The 17,663-nt window shown below is 39.9% G+C and overlaps 1 protein-coding gene across 5 annotated transcripts in view; it reads left to right on the forward strand.

Moving 5' to 3' along the window:
* The first annotated feature begins 366 nt into the window (after nucleotides 1–366).
* Nucleotides 367–17,663, forward strand: part of LOC107562715 (PTB domain-containing engulfment adapter protein 1-like) — a 53,504-nt gene continuing 36,207 nt past the window's right edge. For 2 of the 5 annotated variants that reach the window (XM_016247413.1, XM_016247411.1), the window contains exon 1: nucleotides 367–528. The gene's annotated coding sequence lies outside the window, so the exon portion shown is untranslated. Of the gene's footprint in view, nucleotides 529–550; nucleotides 631–17,663 lie in introns of those variants that run through there. The other 3 variants (XM_016247404.1, XM_016247414.1, XM_016247410.1) reach the window with 3 other exon arrangements.

Here is a 17,663-nt window from a genome sequence, read left to right on the forward strand (position 1 = left end):
ATGTAGCCTATACACGGAGGTACTGAATAGGTACACTATAATTACAAAAAACTTACGCTGTAACTTCACTTTACTTACGCAGGTTGCATATCTAGTTGTTACCCCCTTACCAATAACACATTGTTCCCTTATACCTTCACGTATGTTCTTTATAGGTACACTATAATTACAGAAACGTACACCGTAAATTCAGTATACTTACATAGTTCTTTGCGGGTTGTAATCTAAAGCGTTACCAAGGTGTTTCGCCATATATTTATAAAGTAAGCTACTATATCTAAAATGTAAAACAGTCATCACCTCTCTTCTGGCCCTTTAAACCTCCAGCTGGATGGCGAGACTCCTGCCGTGGCGTTTAACTGAGTGGGTGACGTCACTAAACTTTCCAGCTCGCTGTGCTTGTGTGTGTGTGTGTGTGTGTGTGTGTGTGTGTGTGTGTGGAAGATGAGGGAGTGAGTGTGTGTAGATAGAAGACAGCGTGTGCGTGCACTGCTCTGCTCAGGACGCGCGAAGGATTCGTGTTTTTCGGTGAGTGGATCGTACTTTTCCTTTGGAAAGTAAGCGTTTCGAGAACGTGGATTGTGTTTGTACGTCGCTTCTGTTAACAAAAGAAACTTGAAGTCCTGGAAAGTGAGTCAGCACTTGTAGAGAACGTGTGTAAAACTTACTTGTACATTCTGTTCGTCAGATGAAGTAGTTTCAGCCGTGATGTAAACATTGGTTTGTTTAAAGCTGTATCTCAGAGAAACGTTACGGACGGAATTTGTAAGGATGGAATGCGCTCGAGCAGGTTCCTTCTGTAACACGGATGCGCGAGTGCCAGCAGGCGGGATCTTTCGGCTCTTAACTGTGATCTTCAAATTGACAAGTGGATTTTATGGAGTATCGTTACGTTAGTTGGGTATCTGTTGCTGGACATGGTGCATCTCCTTAAGCTTTGCTTTGGTTTTTAATTAGCGGAAAAGTGCAGGTTACTGATGCGCCTTACAGTTGCTCAGTGTTAGTTTTCAGATTGATGCTAGCCTATATAGTTATATTGACGCGATTAATTATTGGGTTAAAATCTGTTCATCTTGTAGGCGAATGGTAAAATGGGATATACGTTTTTACATGTAATATTCTTATTTTTCTTCTTCTGTAGGCTATTGTTTGATGGAAAATATATTTAGCAGACTATTTTCCACTTCAGCTGTACACACTGTACTTGCCAAAGTCTGTATGTTTATTAGTGTTTTTTTTTATTTGTTTGTCTGTCTGTCTATATATCTGCTAATTTGTCTATCTAGCTGTCTGAGCTGTTTGCGTTCTGTCTAGCTGTTTGTTTCTCGTCTGATAGGTGCTGTAGATACTGTCTACTTGTCTTTCTGTTTATTTGTCTACTGTATCTGTCTATCAATCTGCATTTTGTGTAGCTGCCTTTCAGTCGGTTTATCTATCTATTTGTTTACCTGCTTTTCATGTCTGTTTATTTGGCTTTCTATCTGTTTATTTGCTTGTCTGTTATTTTCAAAATAAGATGTTTTTTTTTTGGCTGTCTATTTGTATATCATGTTCTGTATTTTATGCATAGACATATGATCATATTAAGTAGCATTTTCTATAGCTTGCACAAGGGTTTCATCCTACTTCAGTTTTTTTTCTTCAGTAGTTAAAACTCCTTTTTGGCCATGTAGTGTCCCTGGAAAGGACTTGCGAGGTCTGTCCATGGATACCTCTAGAGGCCATTTCCAGACTGTAATCTGCATGACAATACCTTTTCCGTTAGTGTGAGCCAGTCCGATTTACTGAATTTACAGTCCCACTCTGAGAAAGGCAAACTAATCACTGAATCTCAAGAAGTCCACCGCTATCACCATTCCGCTATAGCAAATATTATGCCAGTAAGGAGACTTGAAGGAATTCTTCTTGCCATCCATTCTCTGGCCATTTAGTCATTTGCACAGCATGAGGTGCCAGTGCAAGACTTTGTAATATTTGTTTTCGTTCAGTGTGTGTAATGGAAAAAAAAAAGACTGCAAGGCTTTGGAAATGCTTGTTTTTTTCTCTCCAATAGTTTAAAAATCCATATGATGTATATTTTTGTGAGCAATTAGTGAAAATTCGACTCATTCAGTTTATTTTTGCACCGTAGGATACACTGTAAAAAATTACCATGAATTTAACGGCAAAAGACTGTAAAAATGCTACAGTAAAAACCTGTTAAATGGTTAATCAGTGTTTCCCCTAGGTTTACGGCTTTGGGGGGGGGGGGATTATCAGTGTATTACAAAGTTACAAAACAGATTTCAGTACTTCAATAGGTTGGTATATTAACATTATATCAGTTAATGAAATTACGGTATTTAAATGTAAATTTAAGTTAAATCTAAAATGTTGCTACCATATTTTTCTGGCAACCACAGCTGCTGTTTTTTTACCGTATATTTTATGGATTTTTTTTTACAGTGTAGAGATTGGGACTATTTATTATGCAAATGGCTAATAAAAACTTAATGCATACCTTTTAGTAAAAAGTGTTAGTTTAGTGTTAGTAAAAAGAAATGAAAAATATACACTGGACTAGTGCTCAAAATATATTTCATATGAATATATAAAAAAAATGTAATAAACACATTTTAATAAAACTTGTGTGAATAAAGTTACAAGGCAAAACACATGTCATGACTTTTTTGCCCCTTTGAAATTTTGAATAAATGAACTCTTAGTTTTTGTTCAAATATGTGGAATGGCATGATGTTAAGAGCTGAAGGAAAGATTTGCAGTGAATAGCTCATGTATATCTATTATATATAACTTATATTTGATCTGTTCCTTACACAAAACAGCTTTAAAAGACCTTGAATATGAGCACTTTTTGATGTTTTTTTTATGGCTGGATAAACTTTTCTTGTAACTTTTCTTATTTTTCTTGAAATTATTCCTTTGAACAGAGGAAAAATATCACACCATATGAACATTTTGATGTTCTCAGTTCTCGCTGGCTTTCTAGGTTTGTTTGTGTAAGTCTACTACTGTATGTAAGTCTTTGTTAGTCTGATGGAGAACATTATTACTGTATCCAAAAACTTTGCAAGGTCGGCTGTCCCGCTTTTAAGTTTTATGACATGTTTCCTTTCTGTCTAAAGCATATTACTTTTTTTCATAGATTGCAGATGCATTACTGATCTAAAAGCATATTTTTCTCTTTTTGTCAAACACGAAACTCCAAAGCTCTTTTTAATTACAAATTACCAATGTAGTTGATTATTCAAGAGAGATTTTCATTTTGATATACAATGTATGAAAGAAGTGGGGAGGTTTTTTAATGTTTGAAAATACTGTTTTTAAATTGCCTCCGAACTGGGAAGTTAATAAATGTGCAGGATGTTCATTTTCGGTGATATGCTGATTTGCAGTTTTCATAGCTCCAAAGAAGTGAAGGTTCTGTTGTACTATACACACACACGTTAACTTAGCCTATCTAAATGAGGACAAGCCAGAGACTGTACTGTTTTTATATAAAGCTAATTATGAATACTACCGACTAACCTTAACCCTTAAATGGAAACGTTTGCAGTTTTAAAATGAAATATATAAATATATTATTTATGCATGAATAATATTTCAAATTGAGGGCATCCCTGGATATCCCAAAGGAAGGTTTTGTCAGATTGAGCTCACTTCTGAGGACAAATGCGTCCCCAAAGTGTAGCTAAGTAAATCCACATAAACATATATTAGATGTGCATTCTTTGGCATACATTAGTCCTTTAGAAACCTTGAAGAAAGGAAAAATCTAATTAACAATCTGTTAATAGGCCTAGCACATCTTACAATGCATAACCGTAATTGCATTACACATTGATTATTTCAGGGGGGTGTTCAGCTCTCCTATTCTGCCATCCTTTTAGCATAAATATCATACTTGAATAAAGTATTTCGCTTTTTATGCTCAGTGGTATTCATGACACGACTCTTTTCTTGATTTCTCAATTTAAACTTTTTTGCTCTTTGTACTCGTGTACAGTGAACTTCTTGTCAGAGAGCAGTTTTAACAGTACAATCAGCTCCAGTTTTTAAATAATGATCAGAATAACGAAAAATAACGATCAGAATCTTTCATCTGCCAGATGTATTTTTGAAAGCACCAAATTGCAAATGAGGGCATACATTGAAAAGGATGAGGCAAACATCCAGTGACCTCATTACTGGTACAGACAGTGAATTGTCTGAATATAATGGGTCTGTCATGAACGGCATGAATTTTTTACTTCATTACTTCATCATTTTTTTTTACAAATAAAATGTCTTCATCTGTAGTTAAAGTCCAGATTAGAGGAAAACCATTAGAACTTAGAAGTGCAATTTAGCATGATTGATTGAAATAATTCTAATTAACTCTTTTTTACTGTAACATTGGCTCAATCAGAAGCATGCATTGGAGTGGGACTATCTGTTTTTTACCTGTTTGAAAACAATCGTAATCTTTGCATTTGTCTTTGGTGATAATGGTAAAAAATAAAAATAAAAAAACTTTTTTAAAATAAGGTGCTTTGGATGGTTTGACGTCAATGACATTTGGTCTAGAATTATTTAAGAACTGACTCAACTTTGTGTTTGCCTCATTAAGGTATTGCATGTCTTTAAAAGCCTTGGAACATTGCAGTTGTGTGGACCACTGTACTTTTATGGTGCTTTTCATTGTCATTTTGGAAGTTGAAAAAGTCACAAGCGAGATGAAAGCAGTGTAAGCAATTTACTGAAAAGAACAAGGCAACAAGGCAAATGTTTCGGTCACATGTTCACCATTTCCAATGCCAAGCTAACAATGTTGGAACTAGGAGCCATCTTGATTTAAGAAAGCACATGATGTTTTTTTAGAGTGTGCGGACGTTTTCAAGTATTTTACTTTTTGGGAAACCTTTTTGGTCTACGCACCTTGGTTGGGTTGTTTTGAAGGCGTGGTGAGTCTCTAGCTGTTGTTCATTTTGGAAGTTGACAATAGAAAAGAGCAACCAGGATGTTCTTCAGAAGTTCACATTTTGTGTTCTATGGAAGAAAGGAGTTTATGATAACATTTTCATTTGTAATTAATTATTCATTTATGATTTCCCACTAAATACCATGAACATTATTTTACCTGTGATCTTTCTTTTTGTTTTTTGTTTTTTTTCACAGACCCTTTAGTCTTTTATGGTATTTCTCATGTCCAGTGACAAACATTTGTTTACACAGCATCTTTCTTATAAATCTGTCATATCTTAATAAGGTTGTTACCTTTGCTGACCCCAGAGGAAGTGGTCCCCTGAGGAGAAATTGGATATATTTATACTCTGGTGCACGTTATGGTCGCTGAAGTGTTCTAATCTATTCTTATTGTTGTGGCTTTTACCAAATGACTGTGGAGGTTTGAAGTTCATGCCCTCCAGCACTTGGTTGTACTTCTGACTCTCAAGCCCAACTTTGAGAGGGCATAAGACATAGCTCTTGGGAGATAAATCTTATTACATTGGTTGCTTCTAGGCGCTGCCACTATTTGGAATTTCAGGATTTATACATCTTTGAGATTGCTGACTACATGGGGAAGTTTATTCTGCAGCCATTATTGTCCCTTGAAATAGGCCTACTGTGTCTACACTGACTTTTAAATTAGTTTGATGATACACATTCATGTGCAGTTTGTGTGAATAAAAGCTTAAGTTTCAAAAATAATGTTATTTTCTGTTAGTTTTTTTAATTAGTTTGGAAACCTTTCTCACTTGCATTTTCCACTTGAAATGGCAAGTGACATGTTTGCTGACATTTTCCAAAGCATTCACCAACAATTTGTCAATGACCTTATAGCTGTGATTGAAAAGACAGGTTCTTGTACCTCAAATCATTTTCTTAATTAGCATTATTTTTGTTTTCAATTTAAAATGTTTTATTTTTTAGAAGGTAAAAAAGATTTTAAGACTGAAAATAGTTTTGTTAATACAAGTTTCTTACCTAATTAGCAGTTTTGCAAATTACTTGCCTCTCTAAATTGGGTTAGGTTCACAGAGTTATGCTTGAAATTTAATGCAACTTTACAACAAAATATATCCTCTGGAATACTGTTATGCAATTTTCTTCTTGTTTTAAAGATGTTAAGATGTGTTTTTAAGCAGTGTATAATGCCCCTGCTCTGTCTGTTCTTTCGTGTATACAATTATCTTGGTTTTAGTTGTTTGAAATCATGTTCATTAATTCCAGTCTTCATTATTTTGAATTAAAAGTATCTAGAAGCATGTTTTAAGAAATACTTTTGCATCATGGTTTTTGCCATCTCATACCATCTCATTACTTAAGCTCCCATTAGAGTTTAAATCCATCAGCCAGCTGAAGCTAAGTTGTTTAATAAGAACCAACAGTCTGTATATTACATATTCTGCTAGGCCTACATAACTTGATTTGAAGTTATTTATGTGAGTGCCCTAATCAGTATGTGCCAAGTTCTTCCCCAGCTAGACCCATAAAAATCATTCTCATGAAACCCAATGTGATTTATTTTTCTTCATTACAAGGCTTGTCTCCATTGACAATTGTGGTGGAATGGGATTTTTTCCCTGATTTTATGCAGCTGTTGATGCCCAGCCTTAAGATGTCAACAAAGCAATTTACCTTCCCTATCCGTATACGATAAAGAGATAATAGGTGCACCTACAGAAGCAGTTGTTGTGCTGCCGGACAGCTTAGTCCATCCAATTTTTAATGTTCTTTATTGATTGTGATTGTTTCAAGGCATAGGCCGAAGTCTGGACTATTTAATTTTACAGCATCTTTTACTGCGTCTAGTCATATTCTTCACAAGGCAAGTGCTTGTCTAAGCATCTTAAAATGTCACACATTGCAATATTAGCACCTGTGATGAACGTGATTTCCAGTCATTTTTCACCACTCTTAACCTGACTGTAGATAATTCACATGCCACTGTGATTTCATCTGAGTGCCTGTTCGGTGCCACATAATTTCCCAACCAGTGAAGCCATTATCATGTCTAATGTCACGCTTTTCCAATAAAAGGCCAGGTACTATAAAAGCATCGCTGAGTTATTTACAAACTAAATTGCGCTTACAGTTCTGTTGTTTTCAAATGGCTCACACTGATGATATGCACACTTGTTGCCACATAGTTTCCCTTTTAAATGGAGTCTTTCGCATGAGCAGGCACACTGTTTTAGTGCAGAGTTGATTAAGGTCAAGTTGAAGAGAGAAGAAATGAAATCTGTGAAATATAATCTGCAAAGGGTGTATGAATTGTGCAAGCTTGTGCAACATGGGAAGTGTATGCGGGTAAGATGCTGGAGTGACTCATGTGAGAAAAGAAAAAGGGAGAACTGGTGTGTGAGGAGAATATGTGACCTCAGGTGATGGATTATTGAAAACCTCTCCCACAGGACACTATTCTTCAATGAAGGGTATGGCTTAGAATTAGTGTATGCCAGTCAGCAAGTGTGTTTCATCCAGTGCTTTAGGTATTCTTAACTTAAGCCTGCACCTGGAGTGGCAGGTTAGAATGAAGGAATGAACAAAAATAGTATATATATAATAGAATGAATACCTTAAAGGACCCTAGAAATAAAACTTCTGCCATTGTTTACTCACCCTCGTGTTGTTCAAATCCTTTGTTATTTTCTGTTGAACATGAAGGGAAAGTTTTTGATGCGTCTTCACACTGCTCTTTTCCATACAATGATAGTCATAGTTACCTTAGGGGGGGAAAAACACCATGAAAAGCAGTTCATACAACTTGTGTACTATACTGCATTACAAAAACTTCTAAAGGATAATAGCTTTTTGCAGCATTGGAAAAATTTACCTCTACATTTCTGTGAAACTCCAAAAATGTACAATTCACTGCACTTTTCATCTGAAATGGTAATGGCAGTAAAAAACACTGGCAATTTTAAGTTAACCACCGTTTTCTTCAACACGGACGTAAGCCTATGGGCAAGACTTCCAGATCATTAGCTGCTTGGGAAATAACGAGAAGAATAACAACGTGCAGTAAACGGTAAAACTCTTTGCACTACAAACCAGTGTGTTCATAATTAAGATAATACATTAAAATAATATGGTAAGATGCACCAATTTTCAATATCAAGCTGCAAAACGAACTGTTGTACAGCTAAAAATAGCTCCGTTCCTTGCACAACACTACGTTATGAACTTGTAACATAGTGCATGACCTGTAAACTAATATGTTTGCATCACAAAACCAGTTCCATATGACTTTTCAGACATTATAAACTTGCTTTGTAGCTCACCTGGTACAGCATTGCAATACGGCATGAGTCCTGTGAAATGCACCACAATAACAGATCAAAGCAAACTAAAACAGCATGGTTGCTTCAGCAAATACATTTTTTCTCATGTTTGCTTTAGTTAACACTCGTTTAGTGTAGGCGTTGCATTATATTTGCAATAGAGCATTAACCTTTTAGCACCACTTACCAGACATTTCATTTCCAAACTACTGTTAATAACCACCATAATAAAACATTGGCAGATTCACAGTTATCTTTTTCAGATGAAACACAATGTGCTTTTAGCACAACTCAGTGGACATTTTACTTGAAAGTGTTGTGAAATGTGCAAGAAACAGTGTAATTGTCGCCACAGGCACGTTTTCCCAATGAGCTTGGGTTGGCTTTGTGTGAGGAACAGACTGCAATTTAAGCCAGTATTCACTGATAACTTTCCCCTCCAGTGAGCTGTTAACTTTGAGAACTGCTGAGACTGGATAAATGAATCGGCGAGTCACAAATCGAGCTGATCCAGTTTGTGAGTTCGACTCACTGATTCTATCTTTGACACTGGAGGCAAGATTATCAGCAAAATAATGACAGAATTTCAGTTTTTCCACACATACTACTTCAAATGAAAAGGACTACATCTAATTTTTATATTTTGCTATATATTGACAGACATGGTCAATAAGAACTGTTGTTGTATGGGAAATGGGAGCATGTAATTTCCCCTTTTGTGTTCCACAGAAAGAATAATAGCATATACAAGTCTGGAATAACATGTAAGTAATGACACATTTTTTATTTTCTGTGTGAAGTATTCCTTTAAACCAGCACCATGGAGGTTGAAAAGGAGTCTACAAAAACAGAGAAAACACCTGAAGTATACCAAGAAATGAAATCAAAATAATGGCTACAGGCAAATTATCAGAATAAATGTTGTGTGTGTCTGTATATTGTTACCCAAGAAATGAGGGGGGAAAAAATCAATATCTAATCTAAAATATCTAGCATAACAAATCTGATGTTGGCTGATAGAAACCACTCAAGTTTTTCTACTAGAATTCTTTTCTTATGCTAAATTGTGCAAAAATCAAAAGATTAAAGCTTTACATCAAATACCATGTCTTTGCATTTGCTTTTCAAGACAAGTTCATGGGAAATCTTGATGTGCTCACATTTTAGCCTTATTAAGTAGCCAAAAACGTTTAAGTCTGTCAGGCCCAAATTTAGCTGACAAGCCTCTAGTGTAAAATGTACTTTGTGTGTCTTAACTTAACTTGTCTTAACTCAAGGCAAGAGAGTCTCACAGCACTAGACACTCACAAAGTTATTAGAATCATTCAACCCTGAACTTGAGCTGTATTTACCTTCAAAGTCTCTCCCAAGATGCTTTAAGTCATGCCTGGCACATGATTCAGTTGATGTGGAGTGAGTTGGACCGTGGTGCTGTTTCTGAAATGTAATCTTTTAGGAGATCCATGATTCTTACCTGAGGCACTGACTGTATTGATAGATTAATAGTATATAAACTTAAATGAGATTTCAGCCTGATGACTTTTTTGTGTGGCTGAACTATTGCTTTGAAGAGGTGCTTTTATGTGAATTACGAGATGGCACAATGTTGCCTAATTTGATGCACAAGTATGCTTAAAGAACATTTATGGATATTTAACCTCAAGACCACTCCTGTTGTGTGTGTGTGTTTATAAATTAAGCTTTAGCGTTAGTTCTGGCAGGTCACGTGAATCAAGCTTGCATCAGCTGATTCTCAGCTGATCACATCTACCTATAGGAATACGACACCTATCGCGGCATTCCTATATAAGCTGTATTCAGTATTATTCAGCAGCTTTTCAGCTTGCTTCGGAGCAAATTAAGCATCGCTGCTTGCAAATCAAACTGTTGCAGCGTGTTTCAGAACATCTGCAATCCACATCTAAGATAAGTGAATGCTGTTTTAATCCATATCGCTGTGTATATTACCTGGTCTGCTAATTGAAAAAAGCATATTTGCAGCAGCATTTACGCATCTGTGTTCATACAGCTGGAGCAACACGTAGTCTAGAGCATGTAATCGCCATTTGTGGTTTTCCTTTGGTTCCTCGCTTGGGGTGATGCTTCCCCCATAAATATATTAAACAACATTTCCTGCTAAGTTTATTTCATTCTCATCGCTTAACGCTATGTTGGCAAATATGCTATTGTCAAATATTGCTGGTTGTTTAAGGCTAGTTGTTCAGTAACATGTTGGTTTGCTAGGCACGCCGTAGCTTAGGCTTATTGGTTGTACTTTGACACATGGTAACATTAACATTACCGTTTAAACTTACCACAGCTGAGGCTTGTTTTTAAATCTGTTTAAGACTGTCTGATATGAAGCAGGCTTGCTGCTTAAGGCTCATCTAGTATTGAGGATGCTGTTTCATTAAACACATCCTAGGTGTATGATTATTTCCATCAAGCTGTGTTTAAGTCTGTGATATGCTGTTGTTTAAAGCTATACAGTGTATCGGTAATGTGCTTGATACTTAACTTGTAGTATGCAGATTTTGCTACTAAAGGTGTTATTAAATCCTAACGATTATCTGGATAGGGCAACATGCTGTTAAAAAGCTATTAGGGTATTGGGATTTGCTTGCTTGTTATCTAGTGTTCGCATTGATAATAATAAGAAATGTTACTTGAGCCCCAGATCAGCATATCGACATGATTTCTGAAGGATCATCACTTAAAGGCGGCTGAAAATTTAGCTTCGTCATCACAGGAATAAATTACATTTTAAAATATATTAAAATAGAATATAAATGTTAATAATAGTTCTCAACAATTTTGTATCTGCAGTATTCCTGATCAAATAAATGCAGCCTTGGTGAGGTTTAAAGATCTTACCGATACTAAACTTTTAAAGGGTAGTGTGCATATAATTTTTAAAGAAATCTTTTTACAAGTTTTCAATGGCATGGTATTTATGGAAATTTCTGTCAAGTTCATTCAAGAGTGATCATGACAAAATCCTTGTTTTGTTAACCTATTATCTCAGTTAGATGGCTTTTTGCATCTGCTTTTCTGAACTATGGTATAATTAAGGATACACACAGAAAACCTGTGTAATGCATAATTACAGTGTTTATGCACTGTGTGAATACCCTCTGTTTCACTTAGGCTTTGGCCTTCAAGAAATTGGACAAGAATCCTGCAGCTACCCTAAAGAGTTTTATCAGATGTGCCATATTTCACCTTCAGGGGGTCCTTAATCTGTCAAGGTGATGTGTGTAATTTACAATACTTGATGTTACAGTGCTTTTTCCTTACTCATCTGTGCAGACATGATTGTACAAAAAAAAAATATTTAGCTAACCGTAGCTTTTTTGCTTGTGTCCATTTTTTAACATTCTGACTAGCCTGACACAGCAATGGTTTGGTTTAGGGTGGAATCTGTTTGTCAGACCAATAGTAATTTCGAAATTTTCAGTTTAGTTTGATTTGACACAGGTGGCACAGAAATTACCCACTTCACCTTTACATGAAAGTACAGACACATACAGAGAAAGAGAGGCCGTTCAGAAAGACCAGAGAAAGAGAGGCCGTTCAGAAAGACCTTACAAACATGTTTTGTCTGCTGGAATGTTCTATGCACTAGTCCATCAGCAGAATAGAGTTGAACCACAAGAGACCTGTGTATTTGACACCTGCTATCCGACAGTAATCAATCAGCCCTGTTACTGGGTCGTTTTCTCAAAGCTAGGGTGTTTAGTATAGCATGGCCTTTTACCACCATTGACACAGCAAGTATTCTGTCAGAAAAGCAGATCACTTACGGCATTGCTGTTTCTTTATGGCTGAGTTAAGATAAAGAAAGCCATTACCACCTACTGCTGCTTTATACTTCCAGCCTTTCATCTCACTTCTGGCCCCATGCTCCCTCTTGCTGGCCTGGCTTGCTCTCTCTTCTTTTGTTCTGTGAGCCAGGACATTTTGTTTTACCTTTGTTGCCCTTTGTGAAGACAGCTGGGCAGGGTATACATACATTGCTGTGCGTTTGGATTTAAAATCCAGTAATTTGATTTGACACATGTATACTGCCTGTACTCTTGGATCACACGTGTTTAATTTTATAACTGCAGAAAGGGATTTCTTTTCTATTCCATTTGAGGATTGTGCTGAGGGAGCTTGGAAAATGGACTTTATGGTTGAAATCTTTTTTTATGTCCTGTTTTTCTGTCTCACTCCAACATTCTCAATACCATATTACAACAATGAAGCCTTTTGCTTCCAGATATTCAATTTGTCTCAGTTCTCTCAAACTAGTATCAATGATCAAAAAGAAAATATATATTTGGACAGTTGAATAGCAGAATATTTTTAATATACATCCATCTTGTGTGGGTTTATTATCATATGAAGATGTACTCTGAAAGACTGTTTAAATTTATATGCATCACATTTTTTATTGGGACTTTGAATAGATTTAAAAATGTAGCTATAGTCACAATAAGCAGTTACTGCAATGAGGATTCGGTGACGTTGGGATCCATGTGCAGCTTTATTAACAATCAGACAGGCAAAGTTCAATCAACAGTATACAGGGGTAACGTAGGGTCGAGGCAGGCGGCAGACAGAGAAGAGAGGAAATCCAATAACAGTGCAAAGTCAAAGAGGCAGGCAGTGAACAATCAGACGGGTCTATACAATCCAGGTAGGCAACAGGTAATCAAATAAGGTATAAACGCTCAGAAATGTCAGCAATAGCAAAAACAAGACTTCACAACGAGGGTAAGATAGGCACTGCTTAAATAGTCATGATAATGATAAGCACCTGTATAGGTAATCAGTCTCAGGCATGGGGTGGAGGGAGCCACAGAGGCTTGATTTGTGACAGAGCCCCCCCCCCCCCCCGGGCGGGCGCCCCCTGATGCGAGGAGGCAGACGACGCCGGGGTCTTCCATGGGGTCTCGGGGCTGGTTTATCCGGGTGAGTGCTATGAAAGTCAATGGTAAGAGAGGGATCTAGAATGTCCTATGCGTTGACCCAGGACCGCTCCTCCGGACCATACCCGTCCCAATCCACTAGATACTGGATTAACCTGCCCCGGCGACGAGAATTCAGGATCTCGTGAACTTGATACGCCTCCTCGCCGCCCACGATGATGGGAGGGACTCCCTGGTCACCAGCCTCCTCCTGGTCCTCCGCTCCTCTCGAACCACCAGCGGGCTTAAGCAAAGACACATGAAAAGTGGGTGAGATACGATAATTTGAGGGCAACGCCAACCGAAATGAAACAGGAGTTATCTGTCTGATAATTCTGAATGGACCCACATACCTGGGACTGAGCTTCTTGCAAGGGAGCCGCAGACGAAGATCACGGGTAGACAGCCAGACCCACTGACCCGGCTGATAGTTGGGATTGGCACGCCGACGACGATCAGCTTGTTCCCCTGTTCGCCGAACGGCCCATTAAAGGTGGATGTGCGCCTCATTCCAGGTCTCCTCACTGCGTTGGAGCCATGAGTTAACAGCACGTAAGTCTGAGGGCTCCCCGGACCATGGGAAAAAGGGAGGTTGGAAACCCTGAACACATTGGAAAGGAGTGAGGCCTGTGGCTGGCTTGCGTAGGGAGTTCTGAGTATATTCGGCCCATAACAGATAACAACTCCAGTCCGCCTGATTTCGGTGGCAGTAGGAGCGGATGAACTCTTGATTCAAACGTTCCACCTGGCCATTGGACTGAGAGTGATAACCAGAGGTGAGGCTGACATTGATATTCAGTTTTTGACAGAAGGCAGACCAGACTCGGGAGGGGAATTGTAGCCCCCGATCGGAGACTATGTCCTCAGGAAGACCATAGAACCTGAACACGTAATTGCATAAGGATTCAGCTGTTTCAAGAGCAGTGGGCAGTTTGGGCAGAGGGATCAAGCGACATGTCTTTGAGAATCAGTCAATAACTGTGAGGATAGTGGTATGACCCCTGGACAAGGGTAGGTCAGTGATAAAGTCTATGGCTATATGTGACCAGGGGCGTTGTGGAATGGGTAGAGGTTGTAAGAGGCCTGCAGGTAATTGGTGAGAGGGTTTGGTTACATTACATGTGGAACAGTCCCGGATGTATGCTATAGTCTCTGTCTGCAAAGTGGGCCACCAGAAGCGATTGGTGAGTAGCTGTACAGTGGCGGCGATACCTGGATGACCAGAACTGGGAGTCGAGTGAACCCATTGAATTACTCTTTGATGCAGGGCACGCAAGTGAGATTAGGTGGGCTTTCGGGCTGGTGGTGGATCGGTGGCTTGGGCCTCTGTGATCTCCGTCATGATATCCCATTGTATGGGAGCGAGAACCAGGGTAGAAGGGATGATGGATTCACAGGAGGGTGGTTGCAAGGATGACTCATAAAGTCTTGACAGAGCGTCTGCTTTCGTGTTCTGGGTGCCTGGGCGATATATCACAGTGAAGTCGAATCGTGTAAAGAATAAAGACCATCTTGCCGGCCTGTGATTGAGTCTCTTGGCAGATCTCAAGTACTCAAGGTTGCGATGATCAGTCAGCACTGTAAATGGGTGTTTAGCTCCCTCCAGCCAATGGCGCCACTCCTCCAAAGCTGCCTTCATAGCGAGGAGTTCTCGATTGCCCACATCATAGTTCTGCTCTGTGGAGCTGAGTTTGCGAGAGAAGAATGCACAAGGGAACAGTTTAGGAGGAGTACCCTGTCGCTGAGAAAGAATAGCGCTGATACCAGTGCTGGAAGCATCCACCTCCACAATGAACTCCTGCTCAGGATCGGGATGATGCAGGATGGGAGCGGTGGTGAATCTCTCCTTAAGTTCTTGGAATGCGGAACTGGCGGCCGGTGTCCAGATGAGACGCGGTCTCCCCTTCTTGATCATCGATGTCATGGGTGCTGCAATTGTGCTGAAATTGCGAATGAATCGTCGATAGAAATGAGCAAATCCCAGAAATCGTTGCAACTCCTTTAAAGTGGAAGGCTGAGGCCATTTAACCACGGATTGCACCTTTTTGTCATCCATGACTACCCCTCCCGAGCTGATCACATACCCGAGGAAGGATACAGTGCTCTGGTGAAATTCACACTTTTCAGTCTTGGCATACAGTTGATGGGTAATGAGACGCTGCAGAACAGAACAAACATGCTTGACGTGATCCTTGTAAGAGTCCGAGTAGATTAAGATATCATCTATATATACGATGACCCAACGATTTAGCATGTCTTGGAACACATAATTGATGAATGATTGAAATACAGAAGGACTGTTGGACAGCCCGAACGGCATAAGATATTCATAGTGCCCAGATGTAGTGGAGAAGGCCGTCTTCCACTCATCACCCTCCCGGACACGGATGAGATTGTAAGCACTGCGAAGGTCCAACTTGGTTAAATACTTGGCCATCCGCAGTTGTTCCAAGGCTGCTGGGACTAGTGGTAGGGGGTAACGGAATTTGACAGTGATTTCATTAAGACCACGGTAGTCAATGCAAGGACGAAGACCTCCATCCTTCTTTTTAACGAAGAAGAATCCGGCTGAAGCAGGTGAGGTGGATGGTCGAATGAAGCCCTTAATTAATTCCTCCTCGATATATGATTTCATGGCTTCAGACTTGGGTTGTGACAGGGGGAAAACTCGGCCTTTGGGGGGGATGTGAACCAGATAGAAGGTTGATAGCACAGTCACTTGACCGATGGGGAGGTAGTTGTGATGCTTTAGCTTTGCTGAAAGCCTCGATTAAATCGTTGTACTCCATGGGAATTTTGGGTGCCGCAATGGGCTTATTCTCGGTCTCGTGGGGAGTCAGGTTCAGACAATGTTGGCGGCAGGATTCAGACCACCGAGTTATCGGTTTCTTGGACCAGGAAATACACGGGTTATGCTTCTTGAGCCAGGGCAGTCCCAGGATAATGGGCGTCTGAGGGGATTGGAAAACAAATAAACGGATCATCTCAGTGTGGAGGGCTCCTGTGCGTAGGGATAAATCATCTGTGATGAACTGAATCTGGCCGGAGCCCAAAGGACGCCCGTCTAACGCTGCCACTGCCAAACGAGATTCACATGGAACAAGGGGAATTTTATGAGTCTTGTAGAATTCAGAATCCATGAAATTTCCTGCTGCCCCAGAATCTATAAGAGCTGTAGTGTCAATAAGCTCCCCATTAACCCTTAAAGTAACTGGTATTTGTAATACAGTAACTAGACTGGAAGTCTGACTCACCGCAGAAGAGTTACGAGACGATCGAGTGGGGCAGGAAGCTTTCATATGTCCAGAGAGACCGCAGAGGTTCTGGCGAACACGTCTCTCTCTCTTCTCCACGCTGAGATGAGTATAGCCGGTCTGCATCGCTTCAGTCTCAGGTGGTAGATGCGTCATAACCATGGGAGCTGAAGAAAGGCGAGGTTGTCAATGCGAATCGCCAGCTCAATGAATTGTTCCAGAGATTTACCCTTATCACGGCAGGCCAATTCAGACTGCAGGTCAGCATTGAGTCCCTTGAGGAAGAGGAGCTTGAGGGGATCATCCAACCACCCTGTCTGAGCAGCGAGCTTGTGGAAGGATAGTGCGTAGTCAGCTGCTGAACTTATTCCTTGACGGAGGGATAATAACTGCTCGCCTACCTCCTTGCCACCCTCTGGATTTTCGAACACCTCCTTGAAGCGTTGAATGAAACTGGTAAATGAGGGGAAAACGATGCGATCCTCACTCCACACCGTGGTGGCCCAATCCAGCGCCCTACCAGTTAGGAGCGAACAAACAAAGGCAATGCGACTACTGTCCGTGGGGTATAGCATTGGCTGTTGATTAACGAACATCGAGCATTGGAGCAGAAACCCCTTACACTTCGTGTGTGACCCATCAAACTTTTCTGGAAACGCCAAGCGAGGGCTGGTGGTGACGGCAGCCGTTGCCGGAGCGTGAGGAGGTGGGTTAAACGGGGGAGAGCTCTCCTCAGGTGGTGGTACTCGCAGAGCTCGCAGAGTCGTTACCAGCTCCTCTGTGAGTGAGTTAAGTCGGTTAAGCTGTTGTTGCTGAGAAGCCAGTACTGATGCTACTTCCGTCGTGAAGTGATAGAAAGCCGCTGGATCGACTTGTGGCGAAGTCTTCTGTAATGAGGATTCGGTGACGTTGGGATCCGTGTGCAGCTTTATTAACAATCAGACAGGCAAAGTTCAATCAACAGTATACAGGGGTAACGTAGGCAAGACAGAATCATAACCTGAGTCCATGCAAAGGGTCGAGGCAGGCGGCAGACAGAGAAGAGAGGAAATCCAATAACAGTGCAAGGTCAAAGAGGCAGGCAGCGAACGATCAGACGGGTCTATACAATCCAGGTAGGCAACAGGTAATCAAACAAGTGTAGGATATCAGACCGAATCAGACAATCTAAGATTTGGTCAAAACCGAGT

Source organism: Sinocyclocheilus grahami, unplaced genomic scaffold (assembly GCF_001515645.1).
Source record: "Sinocyclocheilus grahami isolate Dianchi unplaced genomic scaffold, SAMN03320097.WGS_v1.1 scaffold834.1, whole genome shotgun sequence".
Lineage (NCBI taxonomy): Eukaryota > Metazoa > Chordata > Actinopteri > Cypriniformes > Cyprinidae > Sinocyclocheilus > Sinocyclocheilus grahami.